The sequence below is a fragment of the Lissotriton helveticus genome, chromosome 8 (genome assembly GCF_964261635.1).
Source record: "Lissotriton helveticus chromosome 8, aLisHel1.1, whole genome shotgun sequence".
In the NCBI taxonomy this organism is placed as follows: Eukaryota; Metazoa; Chordata; class Amphibia; order Caudata; family Salamandridae; genus Lissotriton; species Lissotriton helveticus.
This window is the reverse complement of record NC_136069.1, coordinates 87153901-87173866: the sequence shown is the minus strand read 5'-3', so window position 1 is coordinate 87173866 and position 19966 is coordinate 87153901. Positions and strand designations below refer to the sequence as shown.

General features: G+C 43.4%; 1 long non-coding RNA gene across 1 annotated transcript in view; it reads right to left on the bottom strand.

Annotated features, from left to right (window-relative positions):
• The window catches only part of LOC144771485 (uncharacterized), a 41306-nt gene extending 32449 nt beyond the window's left edge, over positions 1–8857 (bottom strand). The window contains exons 1-3 of the long non-coding RNA XR_013599307.1: positions 8725–8857; positions 7636–7791; positions 7089–7169 (exon numbers count right to left, since the gene is read on the bottom strand). This is a non-coding gene — a long non-coding RNA (uncharacterized LOC144771485). The remainder of the gene's footprint in view (positions 1–7088; positions 7170–7635; positions 7792–8724) is intronic.
• Positions 8858–19966: the final 11109 nt, after the last annotated feature.

Genomic DNA, 19966 nt, shown 5'->3' with positions numbered 1-19966 from the left:
CCCCTGCATTATTCTAAGAGACATAGGGGCAGATTTATGAAGGCCTTGCGCCGCCGGTGCGTCATTTTTAACATGGGAAGGCAAGGCCTTCATAAATCTGCCCCATAGTATCTCACACTGGTGTGGATAATGCTGTGTTAAATGATGTGTCTCCATGTGCAACTGGCTGTGATGTGGTTGGTGTACAAAATGTTACTAATTTGACTTTAAAGGAAGTGTCTTATCCTGATTGGCGTACACAATTTAAGAATGTTTTTAGTGACAAACTAGGTTGTCTTTCTGGTTATATTCATAATATTACCTTGAAGACAGATGCAGTTCCAGTGGCATGTAAAGTGCGTAGCGTTCCTTTAGCCATGCAGGAACCTATGCGGTTGGAATTAGAGAAACTCTTGAGTCATGGGATCATTGTGAAATCGGAGGCAAGTTATTGGGTTTCGCCTGTTGTTTTAGCGCGTAAACCCTCAGGCGAGATTCGTTTTTGTGTTGACCTTAGGGGTCTTAATAGGGAGGTTGTGGCGGATAGATATCCTCTTCCCAATATTAATACCATGTTAACTCAACTTGGGGATTCCTGCATGTTCTCCACTTGACCTTAGGGCTGTGTACCATCAGGTGAGGATTGATGAGACGTCCATGGGTCTCACAACCTTTATCACACCCTTTGGCACATATAAGTTTACTCGCTTACCTTTTGGCTTAATCTCTGCGGCCTCTGTTTTTCAGAGAGTAATGGAGGATGTATTAAAGGGTATTACTGGTGTTAAAATTTATCAAGATGATGTGCTTGTATTTGGTTCATCACAAAGTGAACATGATCTTAGAGTTAAATCTGTTCTGGAGCGTTTTGCGGACAGAGGATAGACATTAAGGGAAAACAAGTGCAGATTTAATTTGACTGAGATTGACTATTTAGGTCACTATTTGACTCCTGATGGTGTAAGAAAAGTTGGTGAAAACTATACACAGTTTGCCTACACCAAAGTCTAGAGTTGGTTACTTTCCTAGGTATGGCGGAGTATTATAATAAGTTTGTGCCTCATTTTGCAAATAAAACCCTTAATATGAGAGCTTTATTAAAACAAGCATTTACAATGCAACAGTCTCGCCTTTGCCAAACTTAGAGCTATTGGCATTGTAAATGACAATATTTTTATTTATGTGTCTATCGCATCACCACAGCATCACTCAGCACCACCACAGCATCACTCAGGGGCACCACAACATCACTATGCGCTACCACAGCATCACTCGTCGCTACCACAGTATCACTTGTCACCACAGCATCACTCGTCGCCACCACAGCATCACTCGTCGCCACCACAGCATCACTCGTCGCCACCACAGCATCACTCGTCGCCACCACAGCATCACTCGTCGCCACCAAAGCCTCACTCGTCGCCACCACAGCATCACTCGTCGCCACCACAGCATCACTCTGCGCCACCACAGCATCACTCTGTGCAACCATTCAACAACAACTGGTTCAAATATGTTCTCTCAATGTTTCAAGCTTTATTACAAATGTCACAATTTTTTTTTAATATTTCACTTCTGTTCTTGGATTTTCGTCACAATAAAATACACTGAACATAATCTTCACAAAAGTTATTTACAAAAGTTTAAGATATTGCCTTTATAACTTACAATAACATTTATTTAAGTATTAATTATTTAAAAAAAAACAAAAGCAATTGTTATTTGTAATATCAATACATCTAAGTCACGTAAATACAACACATATTGCATTACAAAGGCTATAGGTGTCACATTTGCGAAAGTATAACTATTGGCATTGTAAATGACAAAGCTATTAATTTAGCTATTTTCAAAACCAACATATAAATAAAAAATGTGTCATTTACAATACCAATAGCTCCAACTTTCCTAATGCGAGACCTATTGCATTGCAAATGCTTGTTGACTCTGTTGTGAATGGTCTGAATGAAATAGAAAGTTGCCATGCCCATCTGGCAACTATCTGTCCTTGAATCTATCCTGTCTTCAAATTTGGTCTTTCATTCTCTCTCTAAAGTTGCTATCGAGGGCTTTGATTTTTGGACTGAACAAGACGAATTAACCCTCCTGCTTTTGAGAGGTACTGGCTGTAATATGCCCATATAAATTCTTTCCCTGCAATCCCTGCCTTTCCCTAGCTAAAAATGACTTGCTATCTTTCTTGAAATGTACTTCTGATCTATACTGGAGCTTTTACCCTCCTGCGATGAGAGGCACTGGCTTCAATTTGCCAATATATAAATTATTTGGACAACCTTTTTTTGAAGGATGACGTGTTAGACCATTGAAGGTTTCCTCAATCCGAACAGACGCTTTTACTCTCCTGCGATGTGAAGTACTCGATAGTTCTGTGGCAACGCACTAATATGCTCGTTTGTCTTTAGTAATTTCAAGAAAACTTTATAAATGATTGACCTCATTACATTTTGACCCTCTGTCCTCTCATATCCAGCGATACGGGTTTGACACAGCTTTTGCACCCCAGTGAATTAGAGCCGCGGCCTAAACTATTGGACTGTGATACTTTATGTGCACTCACCCGCACAGTGGGCTCTATTCCAGTAATCGGTCATCTACTATGGCACATGATAGTCTCTGTCCTTTTAAGTATATGTATTTTTTATGTCTATGGTGTCAGTGTCACCTAGGCAACCACATCAATCAGGCTAGCGTCTGCATCGACGCGCAACCACTCCCCCTACCACCTGTAGGTTTCACGCATCTAGCATTGGCGTGACGTCCTCGCGCTCATCAAGCTCGTGAGCCAAGTGAGTAAAGCCTGTATACTTTGCCTCGGAGTGTGGCTGTTTGTGTTCATACCCCTCCATGCGGGGTCCCACTCTTCAATACTGAGTGGGCTGGTGTAGTTGCGGTCCCCGGACCGCCACAACTATTTTAAGTGTTGGCCTTTCCATTTCAGACCACGTCCTGTGCCGACCTGCTCCTGGCGGCACCCGCACTTCTTGAATACTGTGATTATCACGCGGGGTGAGTATATTGAGTAACTGCCTACCTTGCTGTTCAGATTGCTTTCCGTAAACACGCATAGGATTTAGTTCTTTTATCTTTTATTTTCCTCCTCCAGACACCCATTTATGTCATCTCTTCTCGCTTTTGGAGCCCTGCGGGCCCATTAATACCATGTAAATCCCACATTGTGATACTGCTGATCACGGTAATTAATCCTTTTTGCCACATTAGCTACCATTTATTGCCATTTAGTGAGCCTACTCATATATTGATTTGTTGCCTTTGTCTCCCAGGTTCCCGGCCCCCCCACACCCCTGTATTCCTCAATCCCTTTTTGTCCTGAAGAAGACCCTTTCCTAAATTCATACTGCTACCTAGAACCTGTGGGGTTGAAACATTGACGCTCATCCTATGTGCCTGCATTTTGACCATATTGTTGATTTATTTGCAATGGTTTCCCTTCTGATGGCTTATGATGCAATTGTTTGAACATTCATGTTATAAGTGTGGCTACATTTCTTAGTCAATACGGTTTTAACTATTCAAGGAAGTAGGTCACCCTGACCAGCACTCCTTTCCGATTTCCCAGCAAACCTTCGCACTTACCTTGCACTGACCTCACCTTCCCGTCTCCACCCTCCCTGGGGCACTTCTTTGTTTGTCGTATTTTGGACAACATAATTTATGACTCAATAATCTGCATATGAAACCTATGTTTGGATTCATTGTGATTAAATAACATTGAATCTAAGTTGTATGTATATTTGTTCTGCTAAAAAACTTTATTTTCTATTCAACCTTTGCTTTCAATGGTTCTGTACTGGGACCCCCTACTTATGTACTATGTTCTATAAGTCAGCAGGTTTCTCCCCCATGGCCAAGCGTATAAAGTTTTGAAGCACCGTCCATAGAGCTCTTCATCACACTGGTCCCCTTCCACTTCGACAACAGCTGCAACGCTATCTTCCAACTAGGTCATTACACTCTGCGAATGCCAATTTGCTCAGAGTTCTCAAATTTAAGAACGCTCACCTTAGTGGTAGAACATTTTTTGTATAAGTGGCTTGGCTATGGGACAGTATGCTGGACTATCTTCATTCTGTTAGCTATCTCTGTGCCTTTAGGAAAGCCTTAAAGAGCGGGCTCTGTAAGCTCTAAAGCTCTTACATGTCATGTCTGGATGGGTCTACGTTTAGATTAGTGTCAGGATGACTTTTTTTTAGGTGACAGTTTTGCCTCTACAAATAATAGAACCTGGATTGGAGCAATTCATAACTCATGGAAATGGGAAACTTCGTAGGGCTATGGTTAAGGAGGGCCGGGAGCACTAGACTGCCCACAGCCTATGCCTGCCAGCCAGTGGGTGACTGGTTCTCTTCCAGGGCAAGCTGCAGGCAGTAAACCACTTCCTCCCCTTTTCCTGCTCTTCTCTTATCCTCAGAAGCACAGAACTCTGCCTCACTGCATAACCTACAGATTGGTCACAAGTACTAGGGACAGGTCAGAAGGTCGAAAGCAGGACCATCGTAGGTAGCACTTTAGTGTGCTGATGGCTCAGCAAAGCGCTAACGGCCCTACTAACCCTGGAGGCACTCAGAAGAGTTTTTTAATCCCCTTTGTTGCGTCGCCTTTTCTCCCATGATCCCAAAAACTGGGGTGATATATCTTACACCCATGGGTGGAAGTCCTGCCTGCTGGTTGTAGAGGTGGTAAACAGGATAAGGAGGTGAGAAAGTGTGGGCACGTTTCAGCTCTCCGCTTCAGAATGTATCATACAAATGCACTTATCATTACCAAATTTGTCCTTCTGGCATTGCCAGATGGGCCAGTCGGCATAGGTACCTTGTGATGGCCAAAAAGCAGTCCGTCTTTCATTCACCGAATTCCCTTTCCATTCTAAGCTAACCCGAGGATGTAAGACGGGGAAAGAGATGACGGTTCATTCCATAGACACGACATGCATACAGTATCGCTGTGCTAGCAGAGCTGCTTTAAACCCATGCCTGCAGACCCCCGGCGCCGTAATGAAGTGTTTTCAAGCGTGGTCATCTCATGAACAGATTTAGACGACCGGGTCGGAGCACTGTGACGTGATCAGAATGACTTGCTTCGAAGTGCGACTGTAAATGCTCATTAAACATCAGTTTACAGGCAATAAAACACACAATCTGCTTCTCATACCCCTGGAAGACCTTCATAAACTCTACATTTTCTGAAACGTTTTCGGGTGGGAAAAGATTGGGCAGATTTTTAGGTCAGGTTTGACTGATGTAGCGTTTAGCCAGTGTCTTGTAATAACAAGCATTTACGAGGCCAACATAGATAAAGCTATTAGGGAGGTAAGGGGGTGGGGGGGTTAAGCTGCATAGCAGAATGGTGTTGGGAGACAGAACTGAACAGGCACAATTAGAAAACAGTGCTGATAAAAATTAAGCTTTGCATGCAGCACTTTATAAAATATCAATTAACTTTTCATCTCTGGAACATCTAGTGAACAGAAACTGTACTAAAAGAATCCAGCACGTAACTAGTTAAGCACGGACAGGAGCAACAGAATGTTTCCCTATACACATGCAGAGGATTCACGCAGCCTGAAGTGAACGTACCAGGGAAGGAAAGCAGAATGGTCTGGGCTGATTCAAGGATAAAGCATAAATGCTGCAACGGCGGCTAAAGGCTGACGCGGGTCAGGTGGGGGGGGGGATTCGGGGGGAAATCGGAGTGGCCTGGGTGCTGCATTTTCTTAATAAGGATTTTGGCAGTGCATGCTATAAGAAAGACACGCTGCCGCCGTATGCACTGAAAATTATACAATTAAAAACAAAAGATTTGGGTGACCTGCTTTATATGAAGCCACTCGACCGCCATTATTCAAGATTAAATGGGGAATGGGAGATAAGAGAAGTAAAAGTTAACGGAGCCGCGAAATCGATCGTGGGGACGCGCTCTGTGGTGGTGGAGGGGCGGAGCGAGGCGCGCTGCAAGGGTGCTGCGAGGAAAGCCAGATGGCGGCTGTGCACGTGCTCGCACACGTAACCGCAAGCTTGAGGCCAGCAAAAGTGTGTGGTTGGACTTTTAAAAGCCCACTTACTAAATGTCTCGCCAGCGCAGCGTATGCGCTGGCTCAGGAGAGACCTAAAAAGCAGTACTAATGTGAGACTACTAAATATCCAGATGACGTTGGATGATTAACCGAAACAGCACCATTTTCCAATCGAAAAGTCGCTTTCCTGATTCAAAGCGGTATTACTATGAGACAACTTAAAATTAACAAAAGAAGCCAGAGCTGTTCCAACAATTCCTACTCCTGAAGGAGCCTTTCCATCTACTGCAATATTGCTAAATTAAGGCAAAGGTGGTAACCATCTCTGGTGGATAGAGTGCTAGATAGCAAAACTGTACTCTGCTTGCACTCCGCGATTTTAAAAAGTTCAATGAAGATTTAGAACAGCATCCCTACAGACACAAATGCCTCATATTGCTTATGACAAAAGTCTGAAAGAGTACCTACTTGTATGGATTCTATCCATCATTTAAAACCCCATACCTCACTGATTCCTCAAGAATCGGTCCTACTCTAGAATGTTCTGAACCGCTCTACCTAGTCGCAACTGCCATGCCCCAGATAACTCACCTATCTTTGAAATTATCTTCTCTTAACTTAAAGAAATTGCAAGCCCCAGCTTACTACTATGTGCTGAACATTATTAACTAAGGGAATTGGTTGATAACCTTGTGTATTACTTGTGTTACTTTACTATTATTTGGCTTGTAACGTACTACATCAGTTATGTAAAAAGCACTTAAAACAATCTTATCTATTAAGGAAATCCATCATGCCTCACAACAAAGACCATCATCGACAAAAAAAGAAGGGAAATGGGAATACTTCGAAATCAGCTTGAAGAAGAAGGTTGTTGCAATACTGTGAAAAAGGAAATCTCGAGAAGAATCAGTTTGTCTCTAGACCAGATATGCTCTCGCCTTAAACTAAAACATCAGCAACGACCAACAATCCTTACACGCATCCACTAATATTCCCAATGCAACCCCCCCTATATGAAACAGTTTATCCATGTGACTTTTCCCTTCTTACTTACTTTGGTATCAGGGACGCAGGCGAGCCGTTTGCCACTATGGATTCAAATGCAGACTGTCCACTGCCACTGCTGTCATGCCGTCTGTAGAAGATGGACAGAGCATAAGCAAATAAAATAGGAGACAACAGAACAAGATTCCATTTCAGAAACAATCACAACTATTCTAGAGATACTATACATATCACATAGAAATTAAAGTACTTTAAGCATACCACAGTCATGGTAGAATACAGTCCATATGGGCCGTGAGAGAACACAATCCCTAGAGCAAAGCCAGTAACCATCTACTGTAGGGAAATCCACAAGCCACATTAAAAGACGAGCTGAATGCAACATGCTTCATCACTGATCACTTCTGCGTTTATTAAATTATAACACGACAACTAGTACTAAAAAGGCTTACAATGTTAAAAACATGGAAGAGTCATGGCAGCAAGACGGACCCCACAAAGCGGCTCAATGAAAACTGAATCATAGTTAGAAGGCTGCTGAAAAAATGGGCTTTGTAACTAGGATCCCTATCGCCCTTAAGGCAATACCCGTTTACCTCCGTTTGTTTTCCTGGCCATCTAAACGTGTTATATCTTCTTCCACAACCCTCTTTCGACTTGCTTTCAGGGCATTAAGCACAGTCTCTCTCGCACATGGGTCTGGTGTGACGTTTTCCACAGATTTAAATACTGGAGATGTCAACTGGTCAAAGCTGCAGAGACAAGAATTCAGTGAGACGACTAATTTTACATTTTTGGCAGTGATGCTATTTCGTGCTTTTTTTTAAATTTATTTTTACTTTTTATATATTGAAGTTTTATATAGCGCTGGCTTCACCCAAGGGTATCAGAGCGCTTTACATTGTAGGTATGATAGTAAAAAGAATACAGGACAAATGTATCAAAAAGAAAAAGCAAACAAGTACAGTACACAAAAATAACAATGAACGAAATGGGTATTAGAGAGATGAGCAAGAAAATATAACATTAAGAGGATGTCGTAACATTATTATACTATACGCATTCAGCTAGATTAATTTAACAGACTCAGGCTGGCAGGTATGGTGCATGAATAAGGTGAGATGAGAGTTGAATTGAGTTGCAAAGATTAGGGTAAGGGTTATAGGGGGGGGAGTTGGGATGTGTGGAGAGAGGTAGAGCTGGGAGGGATTTTCTCGTCAGTTTATGTTGCCGGGCATATATGGTTTGGGGAGAGGGATTAGGGTAAGGGGTAGAAGGGTGCTCCCAACTATATAACAAAATCCACTTTTAGATCATCAACAAATGGAAAACAGAACAGGTTATAAGAATTAATTGCAAAAAAGCATGCAGCAATTTAAGCAAGCTTCGAGTTGCACAACAGCTATAAAAAAAATGCACAACGCTCCAACAAAAGAACCATCGGTACCACCAACAGTTTGATTTAAAGTTGAAGTCTACAAGACATCAGGAGCAATCACAGCAATGCATACAGGAAGCCGCAATGCATACAGGAAGCCAAATATGTAGACAATTGAACAAGTGTTGAATAAGTCACTTAAATTAAAAAAATCACATTCAATGCAAGGATAGCTACAAAATATTAATGCTTATTGAAAATGTACAGCTGTCTGCACAAAAACAGCAAATAGACGCTATACACTTACATGGGAGAGCGGGCAATCTTGCTATCTGGGGAGCAATCTTCACTGTAACTGGAGTGTGGATCACTGTTCTTGCGTTAGTAGCCATACCAGGGCACCATAGGCATTGCCCCAGTCACAGCATACTGCGTCTGTTGAATAGGATACCGCCGTCTAGGTGTCAGAGCAAAGCGATTCATACATGGGAGCTCTCTAAAAAGAAAATAATGAAATTCTGGGCAACTAAGCAAGGCCATTCAAGCAGGTTAAATTATCAGATGCTGGAGAAAGCAGCAGCAAACTCCGAGACTCGCCAAGCATTATAGTTAATACAATCGTGTGTAGAACAGAGACAATGCAATGTATTTAGATGTTAAAGATAACCGGTGACAAAGCGACGGGTCAAGCGACAATCTCCAGCTCTGCACTACGTGAAGAAATATATCCCCCTCATTAGAAAATTACTTTGCAAACTTTAATATTTGTAATCCAAAGAACTAGCCGGGAGCCTCTAACCTGGCAGATGTTGAAAGGAGTGCTTCGTGTTCACCCTGGCATATTGATCCGCACACTTTCAACCCCACCCGCCCCACAAACGCGTTCATCCTTCGAAAATATATTGCTAGGTCAGTAGGATGTGATGCAGGGCTTGGATTGTTTCGTCACAAAAACAGTGCGCAAAAGATCTAAAACATGCGCCACTCAAGACGTGTATTACCCGCAGGTGAACTTTATATAGCTTTTGTCAGCACCGTCATTCGCAGACACCTATCAAGAATCAAGTATACATCAATCACATCCACAGCAGAGGGCAACATTTTCTACTCAGAGCGGATGTGTCCTGTAGGACTTACAGTAGCAAACAGGTACTCTGAAACAGTGAATGCCTTTCTTGTAATCACGGTTACTGCCGGCTGTCATAATAAAGCTTCATTTATCGAACCGAACTCCTGCGGACCTGCTTCATTATTACAAAAGTATTTTATTTCTATGTAACGCATCGCCTGTAACCCAACAGACGTGCCAGTAAATATTGTTCACCTACTCAAAATGAAAACAGTATCATAACGGCTCACGTGGCAATTAGAATTGCGTCCCAAGAAACACCTACAGAGTGCTCACTCAACATCCGGCAGCAGACACAGCCCCGGAGGCCCAGTGCGCAGGCACCAAGCGCCGCCCGCAAACAGCAGAAGTGACACCACTGCCCAGGCGGGTAGGAGCAGGCCAAATCCGAGCAACAGAAACGTGGCCCAGAGAGCCACCTGCGCGTGGTGCCGCACGAGCACCAAAGTCGCGCTCAGGCGCCCGGCTGCAGGATTCATCACGGGCCGCGCGCGGGACCACCTTAAATATCCCGACCTGCCCCACGCTAGGGAGCAAGGCCCTGCGGGATGTATGACGCTACATTGCGATCAGCTAGATCGCACGCTGTAACATCGTGTCTTTTACATCGCTTCCTCTATTACATCGCGTTCCACCACATCGCATCCATTTGCAACGCGATTGCATTGCTTCCCATTGGCCTGACACTTACCCCGCAGTACATTACGCCGCATGTCAAAACAGCGCGTTTTTTTGTGCTTGCCGCGTGATCCCGTCTCTACCCTCTCCCCCCAAATAGTTGGCAAGACCCACAGACCTCTAGAAAGTAGTGATATGGTTTTACAATAAGAAAAATACTGGAGCCACTGCACTATTTTTTAAATATTACATTTTGCAGTGTAAATGACTTGATATGAGGGGTAAAGACCTCTAGAAAGTAGTCATATGGTTTTAAAATAAGAATAATACTATAGCCATTGTTGATTAAATATAACATTCTTCGCTGTAAATGACTAGATATGAGGGGTTAATAGGAGGATCGAACCTTGTCTGACAGCACCAAAGTCAGCATAGGTATCAGTCAGACCACATCCTGTTCCTGTTATTGACGCGTGGTAATGATAACATATATATGTACATGTTGTCAGATGTTTCTTAATTGGACGTTTTGTAGCACACCTTGGCATATTTGTTTTGCAAAATTTGGGTACGTTTCATGTGCGCTGTAGCACAATTTGGCATCGCTATATAAAAATAAACAAGTTTTGTAGCACACCTTGGCATGTGAATGTTTTTTTATATATGAACAATAAAAAACAGATTAATGTATATGTTTGGCATCCCTTGGGCTTAAATCTTAGTTTATAAAAAGTTTATCATGTGCGCTCTAAAAAGAAACACAATACACAGCTAGCGATGTATCTCCGCTATAAAAATAAACACAATACACAGCTAGCGATTTAGATATTTGGCATCCCTTGGACGCGCTGAAATATGTAGGCACTGCTGCTTAATACAGATTCTCATGTGCGCTTTAAACAAAGATTATCGATATCCCTTCAGAAAAATTGCTACATATTGCTAGCGATGTAGGTAGCGTTAAAAAACATATTAAATATGAAAATAAAATAAATTACAATTAAAATAGATATCCCTTTATGAAATATTGCTACATATAGCGCTATAAACAATCACTTGCATCATGTACGCTTTCTACAAAGATTATCATGTACGCATCATCACTTGCACTTACTGGAGCGTAAACACTTGCCCCCGTCATGCTCCACCGCTTTTAATGTGCTATCAAGTGCGATTCCAGTAAGCACTATAAACAATCACTTGTTAAAAAACATATTAAATATGAAAATGTGTCAGCAATAAAAGTCGATATCCCTTTATGAAATAATGCTACATATGGCGCTATAAACAATCGCATCATCACCTGCACTTACTGGAGCGTAAACACTTGCCCCCGTCATGCTCCACCGCTTTTTTAAAAAACATATTAAATATGAAAATGTGTCAGCAATAAAAGTCGATATCCCTTTATGAAATATTGCTACATATAGAGCTATAAACAATCACTTGCAGATTATCATGTATGCATCATCACTTGCACTTACTGGAGCGTAAACACTTGCCCCGTCATGCTCCACCGCTTTTATTGTGCTATCAAGTGCGATTCCAGTAAGCGCTATGAACAATCACTTGTTAAAAAACATATAAGCGATTCCAGTAAGCATAGATTAACCAGCAGGAACACAGACCGCCGGCGAACTGCTGCACGCGCACCAGCGCGAGACACCGCAAAAACGATCCCGTTCCCCAGGTTCAGGCATGCGTCGTGCACGAGGTGGGAGCGCACGAGACGTCGCCGTGAGCGTGCACGCAAGCTGAGGAGGATGCCGAGAAGACATGGAGCCCGATGCCGAGACTGACCTGCTGCGGAGGGAGAGGGACACGTGGAAAGAGCCCGGTGAGTGGGGGGGGAGGGAATGTGTGTGTGCGCGTGTCTGTGTGTGCGGTGTGGGGCTTAGTTGTAGGGGGGAGGGGATGTGTGTCTCTGTGCGCTTGTGTGTCTGTGTGTGTGTGTGTCTGTGTGTGTGTGTGTGTGTGTGCGTGCACGCGCGCGATTGAAAGGCTGACTGGCTGTGCACAGTTGGAGCAAGAGATGTGCACGGCTCCGGGGGGCTGGGCGTGCGCGCCCACGGTGTGAAATCCATGCGTGTGCACAGCTCTGTCTCCCTTCAGAGGCAACTCAATAGCAATAGGTCGAGAGAGCTCGACCTAAAAAGGAGTAAAGTTTTCTTGGTCTCAGGTGTGTCAAAAGGAGTATGAGCTTGTCAAACAAGATTTAAGTCTAGCTCCATCTTAACAGAGTTTTGATGTGAATTATGATTCAATTTTGGACACAGATGCCAGTTCCCGTGGTTTGGGGGCTGTGCTCAAGCAAATGAAGGATGGGATAGAGATTACCATCTTGTTTCTGTCTAGATCTTTAGTTGGTCCAGAGTTGTCATATTCTGTGATTGAAAAAGGGGCTCTTTGTATTTATTGGGCAATTAGGAAATTAAAAAAGTTCCTGTGGGGTAATTCGTTTGTGGTTCACACTGATCATAAACCGTTGAAGGATGTTTTTTATAAAAAGAGTTTGGATGCTATTTCTTCACGTATTTGTAAATGGGTTATCGCTCTTCAGGATTTTGAATTTGAAGTGAGATATTTACCAGGTGTGAATAATAAGGTTGCAGATTGTCTCTCTAGATTAGTTTTGGAGCAAGATGACCGAACTTCATTGTCACCTGAAGATTCTTGGGAAGTGGATGAGTTTAAGGTGTGTGAAGTTGTTGAAGGCATTGTTCAAGAGAATGATTGGAGAGAGGCCATGAGTACTGACACTGAGTTACAGGAAGTTGAAGGATGTTTTTTATAAAAAGAGTTTGGATGCTATTTCTTCACGTATTTGTAAATGGGTTATCGCTCTTCAGGATTTTGAATTTGAAGTGAGATATTTACCAGGTGTGAATAATAAGGTTGCAGATTATCCCTCTAGATTAGTTTTGGAGCAACATGACCGAACTTCATTGTCACCTGAAGATTCTTGGGAAGTGGATGAGTTTAAGGTGTGTGAAGTTGTTGAAGGCATTGTTCAAGAGAATGATTGGAGAGAGGCCATGAGTACTGACACTGAGTTACAGGAAGTTTGTGATTTGATTAGTAAAGGGTGGCCATGTCTTAAGAATTTGAGTGTTAGTGCCAAGAGGTACTGGAATGTTAAGGACGAACTGTCTTTAAAGGATGGTTTGTTGTGGAGAGGTACTAGACTTATCCCACCTTCTCTGATTAGGGAAAAAATTCTTCACTTAGCTCACCAAGGACATCAAGGGATATCTAAGACAAAGGAGAGAATTCGGTTACATTTCTGGTGGCCAGGGAAAGATATTCTTGCGGAACGAATGATACGTGATTGCATTAAATGTAACTCATCTGACAGGGTGTGTAAGACAAGAACACAACCAATGATTATTAGAGAAATGCCGGTACGTTGTTGGCAAGATGTAGCCTTAGACATTCTGGGGCCAATTTCTTGTGGTAATGGGCAACGGTATGTGTTAGTCTTGATTGATATGTTCTCGCGACGGCCAGAGATAAGAATCACCCAGAATATTGAGACCAAGGATGTAGTCAAATTTTTACAAGATGTGTTTGGTAGGGAAGGGTTCCCCGAAACAATCCTTACAGATAATGGTGTACAGCTGGTATCAAATGAGATGGAGGATTTCCTGGCCAACAAAGGTATTAAGCATAAGCGTTGTTCACTTTACCATCCGGAATGTAACAGAATGGTGGAGAGGTTCAACCGAGTACTTAAGGAATCTATTCAGGTTTCTAAAGATCAGGGGTCAGATTGGAAAGATAATTTGATGGAAAGAGTAATGGTGTATAGAGTTACACCACATTCCACCATAGGAGAGATTCCTTTTGTGCTTTTCCGAGGTCGCACACCGAACACTTACATGTTTCAAACTTGGATGAGGAATCTAGGGGTGGAAACAGAGAATCATAACAGGGGTCTAGGTTTGTTGAAGCAGAAGATCAAGTCCAAGCTTAGGAAGAAGAACTTTGATATCAGTGTGTGTTGGGGATCGGGTGAGAATTCGTCTTCCACTTAGATCTTCAGGTGCAAAGTTCTCTTCTCCTTTTTATGTCACAAAACTCTTTCGTAATGCTGTTAAACTAAATGATGGAAGGATTTGAAATTTGAATCGAGTTGCTTCATTTTCAGGTTCAGCTTCGAAAGACAAGAGTTTGAACAGTGGTGTTATTTCTGCTGGGAAGACTTTAACAAATAACAATTCAACCGATAAGGAGGTTCATGCTGAGTCTGATATTCCTGTCAGGAAAAGTACACGTTTGACCTGTGCTCCTGCAGCTCTTAGTGACTATATTTTAAAATAATAATTTGGTGTTTCAGGGGAAGGTGTGTGGTATCCTTCATTATGGTGTGCCATCCCTGTGTATGTGTGACTTGCTGATTATAGAATGTTATGCTTAGAATCCTATGATGTAGTTATGTTGATATTCTAATTGAGGGCCAGTACTGAGTCAGTTACTGCCTGCCTGTGTCTCCTGTGGATGAGATCCTTACTTCTTGAGATATAAATAAAGAAACCTTATCATCATCCTGCATTTCCTGATTTACTGCTTCTTCACATGAGTGTTATCCGTATAGGTGACTGTTTTTATCCCAAAAGGGCGGACGATCTCAGCAGAGGGGCTCATGTAAATATTAAAGAGCGTTGGGCTCAAGGAAGATCCCTGCGGTACACTACAGCCGAGTGGCTTACTGGGGAGGTGATGTCGCCCTCAAAGACTTGGAAGGATCGCTCATATAGGAAGGATTCGAGCCAGGTGAGTGCTTTCAGTGACACTCCTAGGTTGGTAAGTCGTTGCAATAATATGCTGTGATTTACAGTGTCGAAGGCGGCACTTAGGTCAAGAAGGATGATTGCTGCAGTGTCTCCTTGATCCATGATCTTCCTTGCCTCTTCTGTCACAGTGATGAGGGCGTTCTCAGTCCCATGCATGGGTCGGAATCCTGTTTGGGAGGGGTCAAGCAGCTGGTGGGTCTCTAGAAAATCCATCAGGGTCTTGTTGACGTGTTTCTCTATGAGCTTGCTAAGCCAGGGTAGTAGGGAGATTGGTGAATAGTTCCCTGGGTTGCTTCGATCTAGGTTGGGTTTTTTGAGGAGGGCTCTGACCATGGCCCGTTTCTATGGGGCGGGATGATTCCCATGGCTAAAGAGGCATTGAGTAATTCTAGAATAGTGGGAAGAATGTGTGCGGCAACTGTAAGAAAGGAGCGCAGTGGTGCTGGGTCATTTGGGGAGCCAGATTTTACTTGGAGCATGATGGATTGTAGCGAGGGGGAGTCAAGAGAAGGGAAGCTGGCGAGGGTAGCTGGAGTGTGAGACTCTAGCTCAGGAGTTTTAGACTGGTGTGAGGGTCTGAGTGTGAGGAAATAGGTATAGATGGTTTGTATTTTATTGTAAAAAAAATCTGCTAGGTCATTATAGCAGGGTTGGGCGTTAAAGGGGTTTTGAGGGTTTTCTGGAAGTTTGAGAAGGGTTTTTGCAATTTTATAAATTTCTTTGGGCTTAGATGCAGTTACATTGATCATGCTTTCGAAAAAGGTTGCTTGGGCAGGTCTAATTTCATTTTTGTAGGTTTTTATCGTAGCTCTGTTCACAATTTTTCTGGGGAGAGAGTAGTCTAGACGCCAGTTCCTCTCCAGTTTTTTTACAATGGCGTTTCTTTTCACATAAATCCTGGGAGTACAAGGGGGCCGGCTTAGTGTTGCGCTTTGGTTCAATGGGTTTTGTGGGAAGGACAGCATCTAAAGAGTTTGAGATCCATCTGTTGAAATTTTCATTGGTTAGGATAGTTGCAGGGTGGTCTAAAGGAGTCTAGGGTTGCTGCCCATTCCGCTTGGGAAAGTTTGGACCAGTTACGTTCCCTCCGGGTGACTATAGTGGGGGCACGGTGGGAATGTGGGGAGCCCCAGGAGACGGGAATCAAAAAGTGGTCCGTCCATGGCAGGGAGGACGGGTTTCCCACTAGAAGGTCTGGGCAATTGGTGAAAATGGGATCTAGAAGGGGTGTAAAGTGGTTCAAGCGCAACCTATTATTCGTTGAAACATTCATGGTGGTCCGAATTATCCACAGGGAGTTTCAATAGATAGCATGGAAGATTTTCCTCAGCAGGAGATTAATGATATTTCAGATTGGTTTTGGTAGAAACCTGAAGAATCTCTACTTACGTGGATGGTTCGATTGTTTGATCCAGGCGTGCTGGTGTGATGCTAGATCCCGAGATGCAGAAAAGTTTTGTACACTTAGTTCAGATTCTACAGTGCAGGAGCAGTTTAGGAATTATACCAGTGAAGATCAAGTTAGTTTGTTACAGTTGGTTGTAGTTGGATGTAGCCACAAATATCCAACAGTCAGATTGGCCAGTGAATGAGAAACCTTGGTATACTTTGAGAGATTGTATACAGAGATTGAAGGAAGAAGTGATGAAGACTTCTATTTTTCTAGACCATGCACAGAAACTGATGGATGGAGTATTGAACGCATCAGTGCAGAATAGAATAATTTGTGCCGCTCCTCCCGCATACAAGCAAGTGATGATGACTTTGTTGATAAATCAAACTGGTAATACTTTAGCAGAAGTGGTTAAGGCTGTTCGTGAGTTGGAAGAGTTAGGTGAGTGGATGAAAACTGAGAGACCTTCAAGGTCTTAGACACGTACTGACAATAAAAAGTAGAGATCTGTTCATGGCTCTATTGCAGGATGCATGGGCGTCCGCAGAATTTTTTCCAGGGGGGGGGCAAAATGTTAACGTCATTACCATCCTCCGACATGATGTGTGCCAGGTGGGGCACAAGAAAAACTGGGGCGCAGGAGGAGCAGGAAGCAGGCCGCATATGATCTCATACACCATAATAACAGAAAAACGTTCAACAGCACACTCTAAAACCATGAAATAAATAAATCAGTCAGTCCTGAATTAAAACTTGCGACATGAATATTTATGCACTCATGAGTCACATATTCTGCCTTGTGGCGTGTTAGTTTTTCAAATCCCCTTCTGCTCCAGGGAACCCATGCAGGTTTCTTCTATTTCTCGTCTGTGGTTTCCACACCCTTTCTATTCCGAGAAAAGAAAAATCGAAATATTTTCTCGCTAATTACAATGTTTTTCGAGTCACTTTCTAATACCAAGACGCGTTACTAAAGGTGATTTTCATAGGAATGAGCGGCGAGGAGGGTGAAGGAAGCGTTGCGCGCTGCACGTTTCCCGCCCAGTGCACGCGAGAGCGCGCGACCGCTGCCGACGCCTTTTCACCTCTAACATTAACGATAATGAAGCGAACACCAACGTGCCTTCCTGTTGTGTTTATTCACTCCACACACGCTGCATATTCACAAAAGCTCGCCCCAGAGTGGAAACATTCCTGTAGTTTACTCCCGGGGATCTGTTGCTATTAGGTAACGTCGCGTGTCGCACTCCCGAGGTTTACGCAAACAGCGGGGCGTCTCAAGAGGAATACGGTACGGGCGCGCCTATTATCCATCTAACACACGCAAGGTGTATTTCCATTACAGAAAACACATTATTTTTTCGACTACGGATACACAATGGTTATTCAGTCCATTGCTGGGGTCTCGTGGAATTCCCGGAGGATTTTTTTAATTCCACTAGGGCGCTACCAGCAGGTAAACTCCCAGCAAGGATATTGTGAATAGCCTCGGATCTTGCTTAACCGCACTCTCCATTTGTGTCTTGAGTACACGGTGGACTGCACTCAACCATCGAATGCCTTCGGGTACATACAAAGACAAAATGAGGAAGATACGTGCTTTCTGTTCTTGACTAAGTCATTCTTAACAAGCGTATTTAAAAGGCGCAATACGTTGTAACTATTTCAAGTTTTTACATCATCTAGACTGTCTCCCATTCACCTATGAGTAACCAGATAATCGATTACCAAAGTGCAAAATAGTGAAGTATAGAGAACTGTGATCTAGGGTACGAAAGTGTGGGGGCGGGGCAGTAACACTGGGGGCTGGGCGAGGGAGGCATGCACTTGAAACAGTGGCTATCAATGCATTACTATTACTTCATACGTGGTTCCTGTTACTTCCCGGTTACAGACTGACATCCGCAGCAGGTGGAGTAACATACAGAGCTGAGCAATCTTTCTCAAGTAATTAGCAGAACTTTCCAGCAGGTGCATGAACCCCCCACTCACTGTACTATCTCCAGGTTACGAACAGATCTGTGCTGCAGGTACATCAGTCTACTGAGCTACCTTGGAACATGCAAATGAGGACGTGGATAGCTCCACGCGGCTTGCACAGGATATCTCTTGTGCAGTTTGGACATGCTATGACTCACTTACTTTCAACTTCAAGCTGTGGATGGGAGCAGGCAAGCGCGGGCCTTCAATCGCGCTGTAATCTTGGCGGCCGTTTTCCTGAATTCCTGCTCCTACGGTGTCACGGCCCTGGCCTGGAAACAAACACCACTGACTGCACTCCACTGTGGGGGTGGGGGCTGTGACCTTACGCGCGGGCATGGGCGTGCGATACTTTGCAGTGTAAGTTAGGTGGGGCACTGGGGCTATGCAGCGTAAGATAGGTGGCGCTGCGCGCAGCACTCTCCGTCTGCCGCCATGATGTCATAGGGATTTCCATGGTGCTGCTGCCTGCTGGCCTAAAATTATACAAAAAAAGCCTGCCTGCTCACAAAATTAAAAGTTCCGATCTCCGATCATCATCCATTCTAATATATAACAAACAATGCATGGAAATAAAAATGGAAAATAAAAATGCCACTGACTCAGCACCAGACATTGCAGGCCGGGTGATCATCCAGGGGCGGGCAAGTGCCCCCCCCTTGCCCCTCCCTGCAGATGCCCATGGCAGGATGGAGTGGAGAGAAATGAGATAGATGGGATAACTACATCAAGTTGGTGGCAGATAAATCGAAAAAGAGGTTTGGAAAGAAAGGAAGGAAGCAGGAGAGTCCATAAGCAAGAAAAGGCGCAACAATTGTCAGATGGCAGTGAGGGTGAGATACCAGAAAAGGAGGGGGAGAAAGCTTTCCGCTCGAACAGGAAGATTAAGAGAGACTTGGAAAGCAATGGTTGGTTGAGAGAATGAAGAGGATTTTATTCCAAAAAGATACAAATCGATGTATCCTGATTTGACCTGGGCGAAAGACAGATATAAGGCAGACTAGGAAATAGGTCAAGCTCTGGTGCAAAGGTGGGCTCACAAAGACAACAGACAGACCTCATGTTGATATTGAAATTTATTGGAGACATTGTAATATTCAGAGGGCCGAGCTTTAGTAGATACCGGAGCGGAGGCCACTCTGATATCTGGAAATCCAAAAAAGTTTACTGGACAGTATTTCACTATTACAGGTTTAGGCAGCAAAGAGACCCCAGCAGTGCAGACTAAAGTCCACATGAAAATAGGGAGAGTACCAAAAAGAGAATATACTGCATTGATTGTGCCTCTCTTCAAATATATTATTGGAATTGATATTTTGAAGGGAATGACTTTGCATTTAGATGATGGACATTAGCAGTTTGGATCGAAGCAATACATTTCAGTTGTTGCTGTGAGGGTCGGTCATTTGAACATTCCCCCAGTGAAATTGCCTCAGGCTACTAAAGTGATTCATGTGAAACAGTATAGAATTCCAGGTGGACACAAGCAAATGAGTGCGATTATTCAGGATTTGTTATAAGTAGGTGTGATAACCCAGATTACACCCGCTTGGAATAATCCTTGTTGGCCCGTGTGCAAAAGTGATAATTCTTGGCGCATGACAGTTGATTATCGTGAACTGAATACGCATACACC